The sequence below is a fragment of the Melanaphis sacchari genome, unplaced genomic scaffold (genome assembly GCF_002803265.2).
Source record: "Melanaphis sacchari strain LSU unplaced genomic scaffold, SCAv2.0 Contig94_pilon_pilon, whole genome shotgun sequence".
NCBI classification, from domain to species: Eukaryota; Metazoa; Arthropoda; class Insecta; order Hemiptera; family Aphididae; genus Melanaphis; species Melanaphis sacchari.
Genome location: NW_020271674.1, coordinates 15569 through 38511, shown reverse-complemented (window position 1 = coordinate 38511; position 22943 = coordinate 15569). Strand labels below are relative to the sequence as shown.

At 27.0% G+C, this 22943-nt stretch overlaps 2 long non-coding RNA genes and 1 pseudogene across 3 annotated transcripts; 2 read left to right on the top strand and 1 right to left on the bottom strand.

The window, feature by feature from the left end:
• Positions 1-14898: 14898 nt before the first annotated feature.
• Positions 14899-15462, bottom strand: LOC112603051 (annotated as a pseudogene).
• Positions 15463-17836: 2374 nt separating this feature from the next.
• Positions 17837-19330, top strand: LOC112603047. The gene is made up of 4 exons (XR_003115143.1): positions 17837-18358; positions 18422-18513; positions 18590-18653; positions 18722-19330. It is a non-coding gene; the product is annotated as an uncharacterized LOC112603047 (long non-coding RNA).
• Positions 19331-19561: 231 nt separating this feature from the next.
• On the top strand, positions 19562-21779 carry LOC112603048. Of its 2 annotated transcripts, none has more exons than XR_003115145.1 (3): positions 19562-19961; positions 20058-20206; positions 21396-21779. It is a non-coding gene; the product is annotated as an uncharacterized LOC112603048 (long non-coding RNA). The 2 variants fall into 2 exon arrangements; XR_003115144.1 differs by having other exon boundaries at positions 19568-19961; positions 20109-20206; positions 21396-21777.
• Positions 21780-22943: the final 1164 nt, after the last annotated feature.

The window sequence follows — 22943 nt, the reverse complement described above, 5'->3', positions numbered from 1 at the left end:
GTTAATTTATTTACGTCTGGGTACATTTTTCTAACTTTCTCTGCGACCCTGTTAAAGATGTAAGCTACTCAGTGTTGTGAATTAAATTGGGATAAAAACTTTTAATGTCTATCCAGTTTTTATTACATATACGCGTACAGTACAACATTCAAAAGCATTAACAACAAGAAAAATTGAACATTCGTTTAAGGATAGGCCAAAATTTTTTTAAATTGTCTGCCTTCCTGAATAAAAAATATTGACTATTCAAATTTGTACCTATAGGTATTATTTAATATAATTATTAGATATTAATGATTTTTTTTTTATTTGATAATTGATAAACATAGTAACACGCTACCACAATAATATACTCATATATTCAAGCTTAATGCTTATTATTGAAATTCAAGAAAATGGTTATTAAATACCAATAATACCACACCCTATTTATGGGAACTATAGTCGAGTGTTCAAATGTATTGTTTTCGAATGAAGAGTGTTCGAAAAAATCTGTTCGAATGGACTTGTGTTCGAATAGTATTATGTACGAATGTTATATTTTCCTACTTGAATATAATTACGAGTATACTATATCGGATAATCGAGATAGATATATTGTTATGATTGCGTGATAAACCAGCCATATAAATATAAATGTGTAATCACTAGTCATCATTCCAATTTTATTACTCCAAGAATATATCGCATAACTAAGATTACAGTTGATTCAAAACCAATTTCCAAAAGAGTTCGAAAAATCCAAACAACAACGAAAGGTACGTATTATAAATCTTATTCTAAGCTGGTAAAACAATGCTAATTTTAGATTTTTTAAGGGAAATTGCTTATAATTTATCTTTTTAATATATTTTCTTTCAAATAAACACAACAATTCATACTTAATTGTATAATTTTGATTATGATATTTTAGAATTAATTTGTATACCGATTTTGTAGTGTATTATAATATGTATCATAATAAATAGTATCATGAAGTAGAATAATCTAATAATAAATTATTATTAATAATATAACAGTATATAATTATACATATAATTCGAATTTGGCATCTAGTATACGTCTTATCTATTAAATAAACCAATCGCTTCATAAGTCAGTTTAGAAAAATTAAGCTTTGTCGATTCCACAATAAAAATGTTTGAATAATCGAAAATAATATTCGAACATTTAAACTTTCTAACAGATAACATTCGAAAACTTTTCATTTGTACATATTCATTCGTGCACATAATATTCGAACAAACGACTATACCGTATTACCGCAACGAAAATACGAACTGTAGACGTTGACTGCTCTTCTTGTTATTTAAATTTAAATATGCGTATATTTAAGAAAAACAAATTGTACAAATACCTTCACAATCGAACATAGTACATCATATAGAAATAAATATAGATAAGTAAATTAAATAGAAATAAAAATACCTAAAAATAATTTTGATTTGTTGAATTTAATAAAACATGGCCGCCTGACTGGCCTAACCCGTAGTTTCACCTATGATGAACATTGAACAACATCTTTTCATTATTTTCATCAGTTACTACAGTTATTTTAACTCATCAATAACAAATCGAGTTACAGTATAATGATTGTTTTTTTTCTAAAACGTTACATGTTATTTTGTTAAAAAGAAAGAATAAATTTGATCTTAGATGATTCAACCTAAATATCCCGATAAATAAATTCGCCACATAACGGTCATTTAAATCAGTTGTTTCATCGATAACGAACCAGGTATTATTATTACTTATTTAATTTCTTATATCGGATAATGTTTTATTATAATAATGTGAAAGATAATTTTTCCATAATAAGAACATTTTCATTTATTAATATCTATATTTTTCTAAAAATGTATGAAATTGTGAAATTTGCAATTTAAGCCATGGTATATTAGCATTTAACAGTAATAAAACTGATACATAAATCTTTAAAAAATTAATTTACATTTTTTTTTAGAAGTACCTAAATTCTAAAAAAAAAAAATTGTTTTAAATTATTCAACTCACGTTTTAAAGTTTTTGGTGTAAAGATGTGTGAACTTGTTGCGATTTCTGTAACGTTTTATTGCACGGAATATGTTCGTTACATATATATTTGACAAAATGAGTTTTGCTATCAGTTTTAAAATGTTAATCGTTTTTAATTAAAGGTAGTATCTACTGAGTAGTTAATTTTTTTAATTTTATGATGGTATCTTCGGCATTTAAAAAATATTTAACTAGACAAATTATATCAAGCAATTAAATTAAATAAAACTAAATAAGACTAAATTAAATTACAACCATACAATACAGACACTGAATATGGAACGGATACAGATTAATAAGTGATGACTACTTATTTTTTTTTTTTAGTGAATTAACTACTGATTACATGACAGTAGTGTTATTATGCTTATCTCGAAACACGATCGTCACAAGCCAAAAGTTATTTTTAAAGTATTTTCCCAATTTCTATCATAATATAATTATTATTTATATGATATCTAAATATTATCGAGTCCTTATTATTACTTTTTGATAATTACACATTTATTTATAAATAATTATAGTTGTTACCATCCAAGCATTTATGTATTATTATTGGATTAAAATTTGAAAAATTTTAATTATTAGATAAAGTCATGACATAAATATTATATATTTTTTATTGAATTTCACATTCCTGTCTGCAAATAGACATTGATAAGCTATTTTCGCAGTTTAACACCAAGAGTTGGTTTGTGACGAACCCTATGTAGTATGTAATACTTGAAGGTGGGAAATAAGCAGAAATCATCAACATATTAAACAACTAACCCATAAACATTTAGATTACTCGCCTAGTAGATATACATTTATTATAAATAAAACCAAGCCCAGAACATTTCTTGGTAGGATTCTAGTGATTCTATACTAAATTCAACGATACTTTCCTGACCTATTACATCATCAATTCTAAATATTTCTTTCCTATTTAATAGGTAATTTTTAATTTAAGTTCAGCTATACTTTTTAAATAAAAAAAAAAATATGAAGTGATTCATAGTATCAAAAGCCCTGGCTAAGTCCAAGAACACCGCTTTTGCCTTTTTATTGTTATTTAATTTCTTATTAACAAATAAAATTGTACTTAATAGGACATCCTTAATGTCGATATCCAGTCTCAATACATATTGATATTAAGTTAAAAGTCTTTTTTCGTCTATAAATGAAATTTATCTTAATTTAAATATTTTTTTCTAATATTTACACAAAATTACAAAAATCACAGATATAAGGTTTATAAGGCGTATAATTATTCACATTTTAAGAATTGGGTTTATAATTGCTACTGTAGTAAAGCGTAATAGACACGCTTGCGCAGCATATTTGTGTCTACCTTTCATATAATATTATGTTGTGCAAGCGATCCTGATTACTACCCTCTTCTATGTATAGATGTATATATACGATTATACATATAGCAATATTATTATATAATATCAAATTAACTTACCCTTATTTGGTTGTCAGGTATTCAGTGAACACAGGAATAATGTACAGGTTTAATGTTAATTAAAAACACAAGAGATGTAATATTAATATTGAATAACACTTTTATTATTTAAGACACACAAATATTATTAGATAACTTACACATTTAACACTTAACGTATGACCACAACCAAAGGGTGCCAGGGAGGGTGACATTGAGTCCAAGTCGTCGATGGTCGTTATTGGGTCTCGTTTTAGCTGGTAGCCGGTAGGGATAATTCTTTTATATGAAGATAAGGACATAACAATGTCTGACCACAGTCCACAGATGTCCATAATCATAATATAAACAGCTGTGTGATGGTATTTAAAATAGTATGGTGTATGTAAAAAATATTATGATGATGCCACTCTTTTTGTATAACTTAGTGACTATCATTACACTACTTTCAAATTATTTGAAAATATACTTTGCTGTATGCAGTGGCACCGAATCTATGTACGAATTGAAGCGATTGCTTTATATAATAAAGTGGGTGAGTGATTTTATTTGTATATGTGTTTTTCGTTTTACATTATATATAATACGAGTACCTATACTAAATAATTAAATAAATAACTAAAGTTATTAGTTATTAGAGGTAAAAAACTTACTCAGTTCTGGGTGGATGAGTGCGTAAATATTTTAATTTTACTTCACTTAATTTTAGATGACTCAGTATAATTATAAATAGGTATTAACTAGCGAATTTAATATAATAAATTCAGGCGGGCACCGTTTAGTGGAGGGAACAGGGTGTGCGCTCGCACAACTTGAATTTTTTTCATCTACATGGCCCTAGGTCCTTTGCCACCTTGGCCTTCAGGCTCTCAATTAATAATTTAGATATTTAGAAGTAAAAAATCAAAATGTTACAAATTTAGTTAATGATAATCAGGTAGATTTAATTGTTATCAAAGAGTATTACAACTATTTTATTTATTATTTATTATTATATCATTATTTTAAACTTATATTTATTAATATAAAACTCGTTATATTAATAAACTGTTATATATTTCCATTGCAATAGACTCTCTACTTTATGCTTTAGTCATAAACTTAGTTTTAAATTATTAATTTATATTTTCCCTTTTGTTTGGTATTCTAATTTCAAATATAGGTAACTATTTATCAAATTTATGCGTTAAAAATTTAAAAATAACAAAAACTGAATGATTATAGATAGGTATCTATCTAAAATTTTAATATTTAATTCATTAACTTATATGTTATGTATGGAAGCTAAGTATAATTTTTGATACTAATAATTGTATAGTGAAAACACGAGAAACATTTTTTTGATGATTGGCTTAGTTTTAGAAAAAAATTGGCCTCTTTATTTTTTTATACCTCCTAAAAAAAAAAAACTGGAAATGGCACTTCTGAATAAATTCAATAATGTATTTTGATAATTTGATCGTTATATTTATCGAAACTTGCAGTTGCATTATCTTTGCGACTACTTTGTATTTTGTATTTAGGTACCTACTATATATAACATCTGAGTTCTCTATTTTTTTCTATTCTAAAAAAAAAAAAACTTTCAAGAGAAACATTTTTAACAGAATACCTAGAACTTTTAGCTAATTACTTTCATACATTGATAAAGAATTAATTTAATAAACTTGATACCTCCCTTTGAAAAATTGTTAGCATCATATTAATACTGGTCATTACTAATAAGTGATAATAGTTTTAATTATATCTTCGTTATTAGTTTCAAAGAATATAATTTAATTTATAAGTGGCCGAGTTAATTGGGATTATCGAAAATATTTTATAATTATTTTTATATTTTTTATAATGTAGAACCAATTTTTTATTTTTTTAGTTTATTTTACGTTTTAAATATAAATATTTTTAATGGTGACTAGAGCATAACAAACCAGCTGACACACATTACTTTAGTCACATATTTATTATTTTTAGAAGAATAGTTGATTTATCAATAAAATTAAAAATTACCTTTTAAAACTCAATATAACACTCATTTGCGTTATTTCTAATGACACTTCGGTCCATATTTTTTCATATAATAATGTTTTCATTTTTTTTATGGTCATTGGTCAAACAGAAAAAATTTACTTTTATTATTCAAAAAAGGGCTTATAGGTATATAAATAAACAAATTGTGGAATGATCAGTAATAGGTATATGTAAGTATATTCTAGCATATTTTACTGAAATAATTATTAAATGTTATTTAGCGCTATTGAAGAAAAATAGACCATTGAGTCATAAGTGCGGATTTCGCACATTAGTTAGGTAACCTTGTTTATTAGTTTATGAAATAAGACGTAAAATTATTTTCTAATAATAATTCAAGATATTGTTTAATGTATTGTCTTCCCTAATATTTTTTCGATCATATTATACCTTTACCAATAACAGTGTAATGAATGAACTAGTATAGATTAAAATTAAGATCCGAAATATCGATTTGGATATCATATTACATTACTATCGAACCTTATCGGATGTCTATAAGCATAGTAAATATACCTCTAGTAGCTAACCTGTAGTCTAGTAAAGCATATGAACCATTGTAACGTATTACAAAATATAGCATTGACTATTAAACATATTCAGGAAAACATATATGTTTAGGTACCTACATATTATATTATAATTTATTGCTGAATTACACGGCTTCGCCGGTGTGTATTTTCTGTTTTCTCAAATTTTACTTAATTTTATCGAGTGCTAAATATAGTAGTAACTAGTAGTTGCTGAATTATAAATAAAACAAAAGTAATAATAATATTTACATATAATTCTAATGATTGTATACCTACACATATAATTGTTAAAAAATGATTCTATATTTATAATTATAATTTGTATAATTTAATTTATAACATAGTACATACACTTCAAAAGTTCAGCTATTCCAAAATACGAAAATTTGAAGAATCTAAGCTAGTTCTTTAAAACTTTTATGAGATGTTGCACAGTGAGCACCCGGAAACAGAAAAAAGCTGCAAAAAACACAAATCGGCTGAGCAGGAACAAGGACCGATGATATGCAATCAGGCACATAGCAAGTAGGTATGAAGAAAAATTATGTCAAATGGAAGATGTGAATAGTAGCGGCGGCAGTGGCGGGTCCGAGGTGTACAGCGACGATCACGATGTGATTGTCGGCCACGAAGTGCCCGGAAAATTTTTTTATAACGCTGTACAATGCGCCGGAAGACGTGTGGCAATTGTATTCGGATATCGCGGAGTACCTACCCTACTCGCAAGTAAACGCGGACGGCTCGCGATCCGTGGTTCACGGTCTGAGCACAGTTCCGGCGGCGAACGGCCATATCGGAAACGGCCAACCTGTGATCGTCGAATCAATTTACACTGTTCGATGTGCGTCCGGCCAGTTTTTGGTTATGACCACCACGGAACGGTATATGTACCTACAATCATTCGTGGTCCAGTTCGATGCGCCCGAGGCGTTCATCGTGGTCGCGCCCGTCGTCGCAGCCGTCGACTGACTGTACACACCCGTCGGACGACCAGCAGCTGTTCACCGGTCACTTAATGACGTCAACAACATCTGAGCACATATCGCAAAGATTTGCTCAATGTGGAAATGCATTAAACGTCCGCGTCAAAAGCGGCTATGATCGGTCCAGTAATCCAACAGAATTCAACTTATACATTAACACGATATATTACATTGTCTTAATTAATAATATAACATTCGTCAGATGGATTACGTCCAAATATTAGTGATGTAGCAAATGCATTTGCAAAAACTCAACAGGAATACCCATCCGGATGTTTTATAACAGATTTAAACACAACATTGGATTTTTAATTTTAAGGATATATCGTAAAATATTTAAAATCTCCAATTAATTGTTATTAATCGTATTGTATAGACTAATTAGTATAATTTTTAATATAACCATTTACAAAATTTTAAAATCATCCACGTTTTTGACGGCTGAATACATAAGTGGTGTTTGATAAAATAATACATTCTGTGGAATAAACAATGTTTGTAATTTTACGATGTTTAAAAATGCACCAATAACATCGTCGTTTAAATACAAATTATCTATTGGCTATTGCTAAGGCAATCATTTTGTGTAGTAAATAAAAATACTCTTTAATAACAATTTGTAAACAAATATGCATTGATGAACTAAACGATTATAATTGTAGTAATGAAATACAATCTCCCCTCATCCTCTCCCCAGGGTAAGAAAATGAAAAATTGGGCGACGTGGTGACACTCAGGAAGGTATTTTGAACAACTCTGCGAAAAAAAATTGGAAAAATGTTAAATTTAATAGTGTCGTCACAAAACGGAAACAAAAAAAAGAGCTGTTCTTTATATATATATATATATATGTATATATAAGGATAACATAATAATATAGACACGTAATTTTTTTTTATTACTTAAAATATACGAATATTTATACGACAGGAGAATTTAGAACCAATCATATAAATCATAATTATAAACTATAATACTATAATAGGCTACCATTTTAACTAAATATATCGTATCATTTTTACTCCGCGCCGAGTCAATTAATTGGATTGACTTCCTTGACCGATCGTGTTATAATCCGATTTCCGCGGTATATATTATTAACGATTATAATTTACAATAAACTGCATCGTAACATAGTAGCTATTGTCCGGATTCTGCTAAATCTGGCAAGGCACTGCAAGTTAGGCAAGACATCTATTAAATTCGTCATGGTCACGGTATATATAAGTTTAGGTAATAAGTACTACATAATATTAGATATTAGGTACAGTGTATAAACTATAAAGTAAATATAATGCGATATAACTGTAATTCTATTTTTATTTAATAAATAATAAACGTAATAACTTATAAGTAATATTAGTTAGTTTAATAAATCATCTTATACCTAATATACTTATTATTAAACAAGTAAATAAACAATTTTTTATGGAGAAATTGAGAGGAGTTAAGATTGTACACTTTCATACTTAGATAGAACGAAGTTAACTGCGACATAATTTTAAAAACAGCCAGCAATAAGTATGTTTATGTTTAAAATATAGTTCAGATAAAAGATTTGGCATCAAAGACTATATAAACTATACCATTATCCTTAAAACTTTTAAAGTTTGATAACTCAGAAACCAACTCGTTGAACGTTCTTAATGAATTACAATTTACCTTGTATGACTAGTACTCAATAAAGTTCAAAATCAAAAACTGTACAAATTTTTTTTCCCCTCTTGATATTTGACATTTATTTTTTTCCATTTTAAATACATTTAAGATCAATATATCTATTTATAGGTACACGGATACAATAATTATATCTACACAGTCTCAGGAATCTCCCTAAGTATCTCATATTTAAAATTTAACTGATCATTCTGGTCGCGTTATATAGTAGTGAAGACTGGAGGCACTGAAGCCTGTTATAACTTATAATTAAATTTGTATTTAATTAGTATTTTAATATTCATTAGCTTATAATTTAAAGTATTTTTTTATTAGTTAAAATTAAGCTATACCTAAGTGAAATAAAATTTTGAAAGACCGATTTAATAAAAACTCAACAATAATATAAAAATACGAAAACACAAATGATTATACGTATAGTATATATAGGCTAGGGTCATACGAGCGTATTAAGTACACGTGTTACAGATCCAGATGCAATGTTTTCTGAAAGCGCTTAAGAATGTCCGATTAAATTAATTTCCTATTTATTAATTTTATTTATATAATATACATTACTGCATAAAATATGATCAATAATCGATACACGGTCATTGTCAAGTTGTAAGTTGTAACTAAATAAAAAAAAATTCATTATATTGATACAAAAAAACATTTTCATTTTTATTTAAAAATGTATACTATGGGTGTTAAAATGCATACTTGATGATTTTTTAGAGTTACATATTACGTGAGCATTAAAGTATTAAGTAATATATTGTACCATGTACAAATTAATAACTAGGTATTATATTATATTATTTAAAAAAAGTAATATTTTAAAAGTATTCTTGAACTTATTGAGTCGTGTGGACATATCAATGGAAAATATGCAATTTTCCCCATCTACGCGATATTGTGATATCTAATAAATATTATAAACCATTAATTTTACTTACTGTGATTTAATTTGATAGGCATATAGATTATAAAAATTAAAAATAAATTTAAAAAAAAGTAGACAAGTGGGTACTGTTTTGCTGTTTAGTAAACGTCGAGTGAATCACTGTAATGAACGAATTAAATTTGAATTCAATAATATGTCACTAGTATTAATGTAAATATACGAAAAATGATTTTGAGCTGAGATGATCTGTCACCCTATATCATTAACTACATATTTTCATGATATATTTTTTGATATTACTATTAAAGTTAACTATTTAACTGTTAGTATTACAATTTATTCAATTTGTACACAAAAACATTGTACATTTTATTATATTATTTATACTATTAAATATTAATATTTGATTATAATAATAATAATTTATATAATTTATACCATATTATATTACTGTTATTAACTTTTGAGTTAATACAGCACTTTACTATAAAATAGTGTGAATAGATGCATGCTATAAATAGATAATATCTAAAAAATTAATTTACAAGTTTTGGAAATGTCATTGTATAGAGTTAAGTTCATAACATATTTAAAAGTTTTAAGTCCCTGCGAATATTGTTTTTAAAATACCTATAACAAAACCTATTTATGTTGTATTATTTTATGAACTATATAATAAACTACACACGTAACATCTAATACCTATCGGCTTCCACACATGCTCTCCTTCCCAACACAGCACTTACGACTTACCCATGCTATTATGCTAATACAAACTAATAAAGTTTACGAAATTTATAACAGATAGTAAATAGTTCAACTTTATTATTAAATACAACTTTTTTCAACAAGTCAACAATAATAATATTGTTATTTGTTACAAATAATTGAAATAACCAGCCTATAGTGGTTGAATACGCACATTAATTAATAATTATTATACGCACACACCCACGCACGTGATTATTACCCGTCGCGTTTAGTAAAGACATTAAAATAAACAATATTAATAATATTATGCGTTCATAATTATGTAAACATGCACGATTAATAACAATTATTAGCGGTTTTTTATACATTTTAATAGGCCGCGGTAGGGTTTAGTCGACGGACTGATGGTTGGTTACAAGCGGTTCGATGAGAGAGCGGTGTTGGTGGTATGCGTAATCAATATAGGTAATCTGCGTGGTAATCGTCGTTCACTTTTTCGGTCGCAGCGGGCGATTGCCGACACCCGCAGTGATAAAAGATCTCATGCCGCCGTCATAATATTATTCCAAAATTGTATTTTTATAACGACAAAATAGAGGTCTGTTAAATTTTTTTTAATTGAGCAATATAGTATCTACGTTACAATAAAATTTCCAATTCCTTGTTGTTAAGTTTGGTGAAGGAACAATTTCCACAGTCACATTTTACAACATTTACTGTTAGCGTAAGTTTTTGAGTCAATTCTATTAAACAGCATAATATAGCAAAATATTATTTATTATAATTTATACGAGCTGTAAACTCTTATGAATTTTGCACAAAATTATGCAATAGTTTAAAAGTAACCTTTTCTATTTACTGTAAAAATATACTACAGTGAAACCTTTTTTACTTTCATCGTAAGGACAAAACCGTAGAGTTTTATATACGTTCGCTAATATTATAAACAAATTTAATAATTATAAAATAAGTATTATTGTACAAATATAATTAAATAAACTTAATTAATATATTTAAACCTCACTTGAGTCAAACTGTAGCGTTTTAAATTGTGTGTAGTTCTAATATGTGTAGCAACAAATAAACAAAAATATTATTTTTTATTATTATATTCAATTATACCTGTACAATATTTTTTATTAATTATTTATTTTAACATTATAGAGAACCTAATATTATTATATGTTTATTTTTATACTAGTACTTAATATCATTATATTTTTATTATTATTTAAGTGTATTTAATTATATCTGTACAATATTTTATGATTATTATTTTTTTTGTATTTAATATTAGTGGTTATTTAAAACGCTACAGTTTGACTTAAGTGAGGTTTAAATATATTAATTTTATATATTTGTACAATAATACTTATTTTATAATTATTAAATTTGTTTATAATATTAGCGAACGTATATAAAACTCTACGGTTTTGTCCTTACGATGAAAGTCAGTATATGGTTTTGGCGGTTTTGCCCAAATGATATTGGTCATAACTAGGTTTGCCCGGTCAAAAGCCGAAATATGACATTTTGCCCAAGGATTGTGGGCAATTCGCGTTTTGCCCGGGCATTTCTGAGGTTTGCCCGATTTCGGCTTTTGCCCGTAACATATATATTATACATACAATTTATTAATTGTTAATAATAATTGCAAAACAATCTACAAATATATTTTATATATACATTAAATAAAATAAATCATAATATAAAATAATAAAATAATAGTTATTCCAATTGCTCTGTATCTGATTCTTCATCACTGAAATCGCTATCATCAGGCGTTATCGTCAAAATTATTGGTTCCATTAAGGTGTCTCTAAGGATTTCCTTTTGGTTATCTAATTCTTGTAATTGTTCGGCATGTCTTACACACTTCTCCCAATCCTCTTTGGTTACCGCATCTAACGCTTCGTGGGTAAGACGTTCGATATCCACCATCTTGAACGTATTGTTGTTTTTCGCCACTCGACTCTTAACTTGGGCCCAAATAAGTTCGATTTGAGAACCCATGGCTAACCGCTGGTATAAGGCAGGCGGGTCACGGGGGTCACCGGCCAGTTTTCGTTGCCCGGACTATAGTGTTTACAATTTTTACTGTTCAATAAATAAACAAGATTATACAGTCCACTGGAGTTTTTTTTGTAAGCTCAAATACATTTAAAACTCAAACAACTTTTACTGGCAATTATAATTATAAAAACCGTTTAACTAAAAACAGTAATAATATAATAATAAAATGGTTTAACACAGTTTTTGAAGACTAATAAAACACAACACAACTCTGAACACGTGGAATAATCGTTGCCGAATGACAAATATCAGAACAGGGAAGCAAATGTTGTGTATAATACATTATATTATATTATATGGTATGTGGTGTGTAGTGGGTTCTCCACCATATAATAAAACGGGCGAAGCACGTTTGGGTACATTACATTATTTTTACCTGTAAATATAGAACACGTTTTTGGTCGAAAACGGCCATGCCCGTTTGGGAACATACGCTAATTGCCAATAAGTTATCGCAAAAAAGCGATTTTATCTTTATAAAATATGGTTTATGAATTTAACTAAATTTTTCAACGTTTCAAATTTTCAATGTTCAGTTCCGATTTAGATTTCCAATCGGCAAGATTATTTTATTTTTTGTAATTATGGACGTGAACGTTTCCGATATTTTTGAAACCAGACGTGGGAAAAAGTGTGTTGCGACTAACAGTTATAAATCTAGTGAGTTTAGAGACAACAAAGATGCAACTAAAGTTTTTCGTTGCACGAATCGTAACTGTTTATGCTAAATTAACTGCCAATTTAAAAACGGTAATTTCAATAAATGGTGAACATAATCATGACGAATTAGTTGAAGAAACCATCACTAAACAAACAGTGATGTCACTTTTAAAGCGCAAAGCAACCTCTGATTAAAATGTTATATTAATACCCATGTCCTATGTACCCAAACGTGTTACGGCCAATAAAACTACAATAACCGTGGGTAAATAGAGAAAAAAAGGTCTATAAAACCAAAACTACCAGTACAGCTGGTTCACGGTGAACCAGTCGACGATGTATACCGATCGCGCTCCTTGATTTTCATTATGAGAACTCCTGTTGTTAGCAAAAAAATCGTTGCTATCATATTTGCCAGCGGCCACTTTTCATTATCCCGACTTAATTTTTTTATAGTAACATTTGAGATATGAGAACAGTTATTTAATTAACAGTCATTTATTAGAGTAGCAGTTGTTCCAAGTAATGCTACTGATAAGTAATAATAAATAACAACGATAACCATGTCACCGTGGTCAAAACGACAATACGTCAAAACAAAGTTTCGGTTACTATGGATAAATATAGTAATTCACTTCAACATTTATATTTTCACTCAATTTTTAAAACTATAATTTTTATTTTAAAAATTTATTATTATATTAATCATATAAATAATGGATAATCCTCATGTAGACGGGATTGGAATGTTTTCTTTATTGACACGAACCTCATTAGACAAAGTTTCTGAAGATATTAATGTTGAAGTTGGTGTTACAAGATCAGGTTATCAAGGTAAAAAGAAATATAATTATGCCAAAAATATATGAGATATCCGGTAGGTAAGTACTAAGTACCTAACTAAGATATCTTTTATTTGATTTTAGGTCCAGCAATAACATTTGAAGAAGCCCAGAATCAGTCTGGTGAGTAAAATTCAATTCAAAATGTTTTCTTGTATTTGATTTTTAATGTATTTCAAGCAAGTATACTTTTGTAACATAAAAGTAGTGATGTATATAACTATAGTAGTTCTTTAATCTTCGAATTTGTTAAAAGTTCATTTCCCCCTCATATTATTTTTTTTCAAGTTAACTTTAAACTTTAAAGTAGAAACCTTCTTGACTTCTTGTTCACGAGATATTTTTTTCGTTGCACTTTTTGATAACAGGTATTTTATTATAAATTAAATATTATAATTAATTATTTTATTACTTTTATTTATTAGTTTTGGTTTTTTTTTTTTTTACTGTGAAATGTTTTAAATTAGGTAGTATTAAAATTATTGTATCATTGGATACCATTTTCGTTAAATAATAAAATTAAAATAATATTGAGTTATTTTTTCAAAAAATATTTTGTCAGGTCACCATTTTACTGAATATCAGCTGTATACAATAAACTTACCAATGTAAAATGTATAAATATAATTAAAAAAAAAAAAAAATTACTTTTTGAACAAATTAATTTTTAATGAACTGTAGGTATATTTAACTTATTTTTTAAATATATTTATTATTTGTTTTAGGTTTGGCTATAGTGATAATTCCAAACAATACTGTTTACATTTCGTTGATGTATTTCAAATTTAATGCTTGGAAATTATTTTTACTTTTGACTTCGTTACCAAGTTTAATTTCATTCTTACTGATTCGTCGTTATCCGATCAGAAAATTGTAAACCTTGTATATATTTTATATACTTTATAATTATTTTTTTTATACCTTGTTTTTAAAAATATAAATTGTAAACCTTATTGTAAAAACTTAATCTAATAAATAAAAAAACTTGTTTTAAGTATCACGCTTGTTTTTATTTTACACAAAATTATTTAAACAATATCATTCAAAAAAAAAAGAGTTTGCGTTTTACGTTCCGTTTTTGTTCGTGGACTTGCCGCCTGTGGAGTCTAGAATTGATGGCGAGTGGTTAAAAGACGTTGGACCGTCGTTCTCATCAACTGCGAGGCTCGCTGGTTCTATATATTGTGGTGTTATATACCATGGAGGGTACTGTGCGTCATTGTCCAAATTACGCCTACGACGTTTGACTATGTCCGTCTGTGAGGATGGTGCTAGTCCATCGGTATCATCAATATGCTAAACAAATAATAATTTGTTAATATATATATATTTATTTTAAAAATTAAATGTGAGTATTACCAATGACTTGGTTGGTGTCCATGTCGCTTGTGTAGGGTTGATTATCAGATCGTCTATACCACAATCCTCGTCAGCCACCTAAAAAATTATAAAAATTAATATTTAAACTATTTACATTTATAAATCGTAAATTACCTGTACCTGCGAAGCGTCTTCGTGCATTGGCGACATATCCGAGTATTTTGGTGGCGACAAGGGTGAAATGAGCCCCTAACCTAACCTTCGCTCTAGCAGCCGACATGGTGTTGGCGGTGGAAACACGTTTACCGTTAACGCTGGTGGTGTAATATTTAAAATAAAATACATGATCCTAATTAAATAAAATGTGATAACGAATCTTTTTGAAAATCTATTGACCTATCTATTAAAAAAATTTGTTATGAAAAAATCTTTTATTTCGAGCCCCAATAAAAAAAAAAAAAACTTACCTGAATTATCGTTTTGAACTTCTTCATTTTCAAATTCTCCCATTGCTGCTATGCAAATCTCGTCTTCTGACATCATGTTCGAACCACCAGCCGGGATATCGGAGATGAGAATTTGAGGGGCAATCTGTATGTCGCCCTGTGGGGCAACGCGAGGTGCGTACTGTATAACACTCTGTCGAGTGGGTTGAGCAACAACCGGTGCAGGCTGACGATGAGCCGGAACGATGCCTTGGACAAACATTAGATATAAATTAATAATAAAAATAAATAAGTATACATACCATGAGCATTTTTCTCATGCCTCTTAAGGTTTGACATGACACTGAACGATGACGCGCAGATAGTGCACGTGAAACGAACACTATCGTGAGTTTTCCCATGTCTGACTAAATTATCTTTACGTGTGAAAACCGACGGACACTGTTCGCAAATCGCATTTAAACATATTGTTTAAGAAAATGAAAAATTAAACACGAAGACGCATATATGACGGTTTAAAACGTACTGGAGGACTGTTGACTATTTTCAGGATTTATATATACGAATGGGAATATTGATACTTAATTGATATTATACTGTATACGTCCGGCAGAAGGTACTAATATCTGTCATTAATGTGTGTTATTCACTAATAGACATTTTAATATCTTTAGTGTGCGACGTACGTTCTTAATTGATTATCGATGAATTGAATATGGATATGTGAGAGGTGGTGTAGGGATATACATTATAAGTCGGCGACATCCTGGTGACACGAGTCGTGTTAATTATCTAATGACAATTTCTTTACATTTTTTTTTTTTTTTTAATATTCTTTTCCCAAATATAAGAGGGATATACGGCGGGGTGGCCTAGTGGTAGATCATATCTCACGGGAGGCGGTAAGTCCGGGTTCGATACCCAATCAGTTATTTTGCAGTTTTTTTCACTATTTGTTGATTAACGTTCGATAACAAATGATTATATGATAACTGATAACAACTGATAACTGATAAAATATATGTCGCGCACGTACGTGATCGGGCGGTGAGTGGTGGCGGCGGCCAATTGATATGGAAGAGCAGGGTAGCGGGGTATATCGTATACGTCACGGATCGGGCGGCGGCTCAGTTAATGAGATGATGAGGATGAGGATACAGAACCGCTCTTTTTATACTACTGATATATATTGTAGTCTTATATGAATTTGCTTAATATGTTTACTTAATAGTTTATATTTTAAGAAATACCTAATATATAAAAACTTAAAAACAATAATTTTAGCAACTATTAACCTCCTAGTACCTATAATAAGTATACTCAGCTCAGAGTATAGAAAAAGATGTGTGGTGTGGTGATACATATTCCGAATAGTTAAAATAAATACAGACAATCTGAGGTCAGGACAGATATTGTGAACATTGTATTATTTAATTTAACTATTTGGGTATGATCACACGTCACTCACTTTTTAGAAAATTTAAAACTCTGAAAAATAAGAATCGACAAGAATAATAAATTAAAATTAAAGAGCTCTCGTGTTATCGAAATGTTCACTACCGCAATCACTTCTCTTTGTGAATTTACCATACATAAGGGAGATCTAGACAGCTGGACAAGAGCTCAGCAAACGGTTAGGAATATCCGACACTCAGAGGCAGGTCGTAACACTACTCACAGTTTCGTTTATCAGTATTTTTAAGTCTAATCGTCACACCGCTCACCTAACATCTTTTGCTTAAACTCATTGTATTTCTATATGAGTTGACTATTAAAATAAAGACTCAATAATAAAACGTTTAAACATTATGTATTAATTCTAACTTGATGTATGAATCGACATTGAACCGGGACACAACATTATTGACTAAGACTATAAACAAACATACAGTCAATAACAATTTAGTGATTAAAAAATAACAGGGTTGTGAATGTTGTGATAAAGTACATATATTTACTATTTAGAAAATAGAAATAAATAATACATAATGAAATCTTATATCTTTATAATTTCATTACTTTTATGAAGATAAGGTACGGACATCACTTAATCTTATATGGTATATATATATATATAATATTTATACATATAATCTAACCTATCTATAAACCTTGAATATTATCCACTTGGCTACCTAGGCAACGCCTATTATTTTACGTAACTTTTTTAAATGATAAAACTCGGCAGACTGATAAGAATAGTGGCTTTTGATAAGACGATACGTGTGAGATAATCAGATCAGTAAAACATTAAACGAGTAACAACTTTAATTTCGAAAAATATCATTTTTTTCAGTGATATAAGTATATAAGACAACATGAAGATTAAACCTATTACTTATTTTGTAAAATATTTTACCCATCGCAATTATTATTTGCGTTCGCTGCTGCCTGATGTGATTAAAGAAATTTGGAAGAGATTAGTAGATTCTCGCAATATGTTATCTTCGGTCCGCACGTAACAAGTACAAGGATACCTGCAAGGCTTCGAATTGTCATAACAAGGAATCAAAATCATATAAGTATAAGGGAGTCTAGAAAGCAACAATGGCAGGTGTACCAGTGCCACAGAAACCTGAGCACCTTCACAACACTCGGCCACTTTTTGTATTAGTTACATGAACTTTATTTATACTAATAACTAATAAACACATTATTGTTCTTAAAAGTTGTAATTTTCATTTAAAATAAACACCCTGGACTTATAAAAAAATCTGATATTGGCACGCAGCAATTGTAAGAATGTTATGACCAATTAATAGAGTATTCATAAGAAAACTATACAACTTAACATTACAGAAATTTCTGACGTACATGGACAATTTGGGTAAAGAAATTCTAGAGGCATGGAATAATAATGAATAAAAAGTGAAAGCATTGAAAATAGTCATGTGAGTATTTATTGGTTTTGGTTATTTTTAATATTTTTAATTTGTTTATACATAGGTAAATTTTTTCTTGTTTTAGATCTATTTAACTTATTTGAAGATTCAGTATTCAAGATACTCCACTCTAAATAAGAAACAATTAAGTATAGAAATAGTCACATTATAAAACATATATATATATATGTATATTAATTATAATTTTATATTTTAGTAGTTGAGTAATCACTAATCAATCTTCTGGATAAATTTACTACTAACATGGTATCAGATGCAACAAATGAAACTTTAAAAATTCAGTTTTTTGAAATTGGATCCATCCTGATGTTTATAGATTCAAAGCAGCTAAAAAATTTTACTCTATTAAAACTTATACAAATCTATAGTATTGATTTTAAAATATACAGATAAATCATGCTTTAAATAATAGTGATGACTGATTCTGTATTGTCATCTATCGTATAACACTGTTGTTATTATTGTGAGCTCAGTAGGAAACTAACTTGCTGTAGTAATAACATATTCAAATAATATTTTCTTATAAATTTTCCGGGACAGTCATATAAGACAATAATGTCTACAAAATTTAATTCAGGTGACAATTGTGTATGGTTATTGATAGACTATACATTAATAGAATAACATTTTAAATACAAAATATTATTTCCAACCATTTCTATTATTTTTTATTTGAAACTTATACTGTGTTTGACAATAAATGTCTATATTTTAATTATTTTAAAACTACAGCCAAGCATGTTCCAATTTCCCAAAGACAGAATAATATTTAAAATCTGGTTATTAAACTTACTAGTTACTATTCAATATTTATTTTAAATTTATTTAAAAATATTAAATCACTAATTTAAGTTATTATTTCAAATATTTATGTCAGTTTACTCACTTTTTGTTAAATAGTTAAACAGCAGATTGCCTATAGCATTTTAGCACGGATGAACAACTTTTTATTTATATTTGTGTATTACAATATTTTAAAATTTGTATTAAAGTATATTAACTATTTGTTTTTAATAATTGATTTAAATTATGGTTATTACAATATTATAAAATAGGTGATAATAGTTTTTCCTATTCAATCTTAGATTTTTTTTTTTAATTTATAACAGTACTATATCATAGTAAACTTCTTATTTTGACCACCTCAATCAATTTATAAAAATAGAATTGTTATTTCACAGGAAATATAATTTCACATGATACCAACCATACCTATTGAAAAGTTAATAATTAATATTTTAATAGCCGAAAATTGCTGTACTATGGTTTATCTGTGTATTATAAAATCAGTGGTTATAACTTATAAGTATCAGTTATCTATTAGTTACATGATATGCATAATATTACTATTGAAAAATGGGTATTTTGGATGATCTGAATAATAAGTATGTTAAAGAAAGTGTAAAGATATCTTATTGACATCGATACATAAACAGGTAAATTAAAATATTTTTTTTATTGAATCAATTTATTGAAATCTATTATAATTAATTTTGTTTTTTAAAAGTTAAATAACATATGTATTTATAAAGATTTAAACACAAAATACGAACATAGTCAATTATTTTCAATTCTTTTGTCAGAAATTAGATTAACTGGCATGGATATAAATATCATTGGTGAAGATCCACACAAGCTCAAGGAGATTGTTTGGTGGTGTATTTTACAAAATCTTTAGCAGGTATATTATTTTAAAATCATTATTTATATTTTAAAAATTATTTTTAATATTATAGATTTATTTTTAGTGACTCTACAATGAAAGCAGAATATTTTATTAATTTAGTAACAAAATGGGAATATTGCAGTTTGTTTCAATATTTTAATTGTGTCTTAACCATAGAAGTATATATATGTAACTAAATGGCTGTCTAGTTATTATTATAAATCAATCATTATTTGATAAGCAGAAAGTTTTTACTCAGATGTATACAAAAATGTAAAGATTACTTAACTTATATATTGCGGTTAATTTTAATCAATATTAATATTATACAATATAAATATTAATACCTACGTTTGGCTTTAATTAATTTAGTATATATTTTTACACTATTTAATAAATTATAATAAAATCAAGTACAAAAATAATTAAACATTTCTACCATTGTGAACTCATTTAAAACAAGAAGTTTTCATGACGAGTATATTAGAATTTATTAAACAGATTAAAATAAATAAAATTAAAAGTATCAAATATAAAAATAAAATATGCTATAATAAATTATAAATTATTAAATCAAAATGTTACTATACAATTAAAAAAATTGCTGCTAAAACAAAAATTATTTGAACCACACGTATGTACTTGAAATTTAAGGGGAAGTTTTTTTTTAAATTTAGAAACAACTTACAATCTGATATGACCTAAAAAAAATGTAAGATTGACAAATCAAGTATGTGTAATACACTGATCACAATATTCTTTTAATTAATGAAATATATAAATAAAATAATAAGCAAAAATTAATTGGATCAAATTAATTTGAATACATTTGGTACTTTAAATTAATTAGTACCCAAAACATTTAAATTAATTTAAATAAATAAAATACTTCAATTATTAACTATCATGAATTATAGTAATTATACCTTGGATTTATTATCATTTAGAAAAGAGAGATGTGCATAAATTGAATTTAATATTAATACTAACCCATAATCCTTAAAACTAATAACTATTTAATTATAAACATGATGATTAACTATTAATTCTCTATTATGTAATACTTTTCTAATACTCTTTTCTAAAGAGTAATCGTTTTAAAAAAAAAAAAAGTATATACAAAACATAATTTATTATTTAATATAATCAATATAATTATTTTAATGTTATAATGATACATTTACACATATATCTTATTTTACAGACACAATTGGCATTCAAATATTAATTCTACACTTTGATGTAAAAGCAGACTTCATTGATATCATTATGCCAAGCATGATATGCTCAATTTCAGGAAATTTTTGGAAAACAAAACAATTCTTAACGATCATGGAATCTAAGATAAAAGCATAGCTTTGTTAGAATCTATCAAATGCTTCTATATTGTCAATATTTTTCATATTTTGTTACAGGAAAAATGATATTTTACATTTCATGTACTATAAGTTGCTTTAAATATTAAAATATAGGTTTAATATATGTTTAGCTTTTAAGTCACAAATACAGGTAAAAGCATAAAATGTTTCCATCAAATGAGATATTGATTGCTATCCTTTAAACCATTAATTTCTATTTATATATTATGTTTATATTAAAAGATATTATGCAGTTCGCTTTCATTTTTTTACTCTAAACTACACATTATTTTAAAAACTATTAACATTCTTTTTAAATAATTCTTTTATATAATTTACAGTTAAAAAAAAATAATAATTTTTTTAAAGTTCTTAACTTTTTTGAATGACAACTAAATTTTTAATTTAATATTTAGAAGCAAAATATTTTACAGGGTATTTTTAATTAAAATCAAAATTCAGATGAGTAGTTAATAAGTAATAAAGTAATTAGAGTTTTAGTGAATAGAGTAGTAGTCTAACATCTTATGTAGTATCTCTAAACCACTACACTCTAAACACCTAAACTTTAAATACAACTCATAAGTCATTGAGTAATTATTTGTTTGAATTTTGGTATTTATAAATCAAAATATTCCAATAAATATTCTGTTTCAGAATATGAAATTAAAAATATATATTTTTATTCACAAAAATTAAAAATTTTAAATTATAATTTATAACAATAAAATCATTAAAAAATGTTATTTTATTTCGATTGTAAATTATATAAAAGAAATATTTTCAAAAATGTTTACAGTTTTAGTATACATTGAGTATATGCTGGATATAATTTTTTTTTTTTTTTTTTAAATAAAATTTGAAGCATAACTAATTACTAATACTGTTATATTTAAAAAATATGTATTAGAACATGCCTACTTATATGTTACAATAAAAAAAAAGATTAATTGATTAACTAGATTTAATTTATTGATTTAACTAGATATATATTCTATCTTATTTTTAATGTTTAAAAACTCGATAAATAATTATCAATGTTATAAAAATATTATTTACTTGTAAATATTTTTCTCTCTATATTATGTCATATTAGACCAACTTGCAATTTATTATTATTACTCAAGTATTATTTTCATGATATAATTAATAATTATGCAAAAGTGATTTTATTAAAGTTTATTATACACTGTTTTTCTACAATACCTTGGCTTTTAAATAAACTTACATTTCAGCTTTTAATGATATAGATATTATTCTGGTGAAATGTATTTCACCCATTAATGCCATTAATGAATTTAATCTAAAATTCTGATGTTATTAGTTGTGAATTTAAAGTAGATTTTTATTAATTTGAATTAGCTAAAAGTTTATTTGTTAATTGCAACACTAAC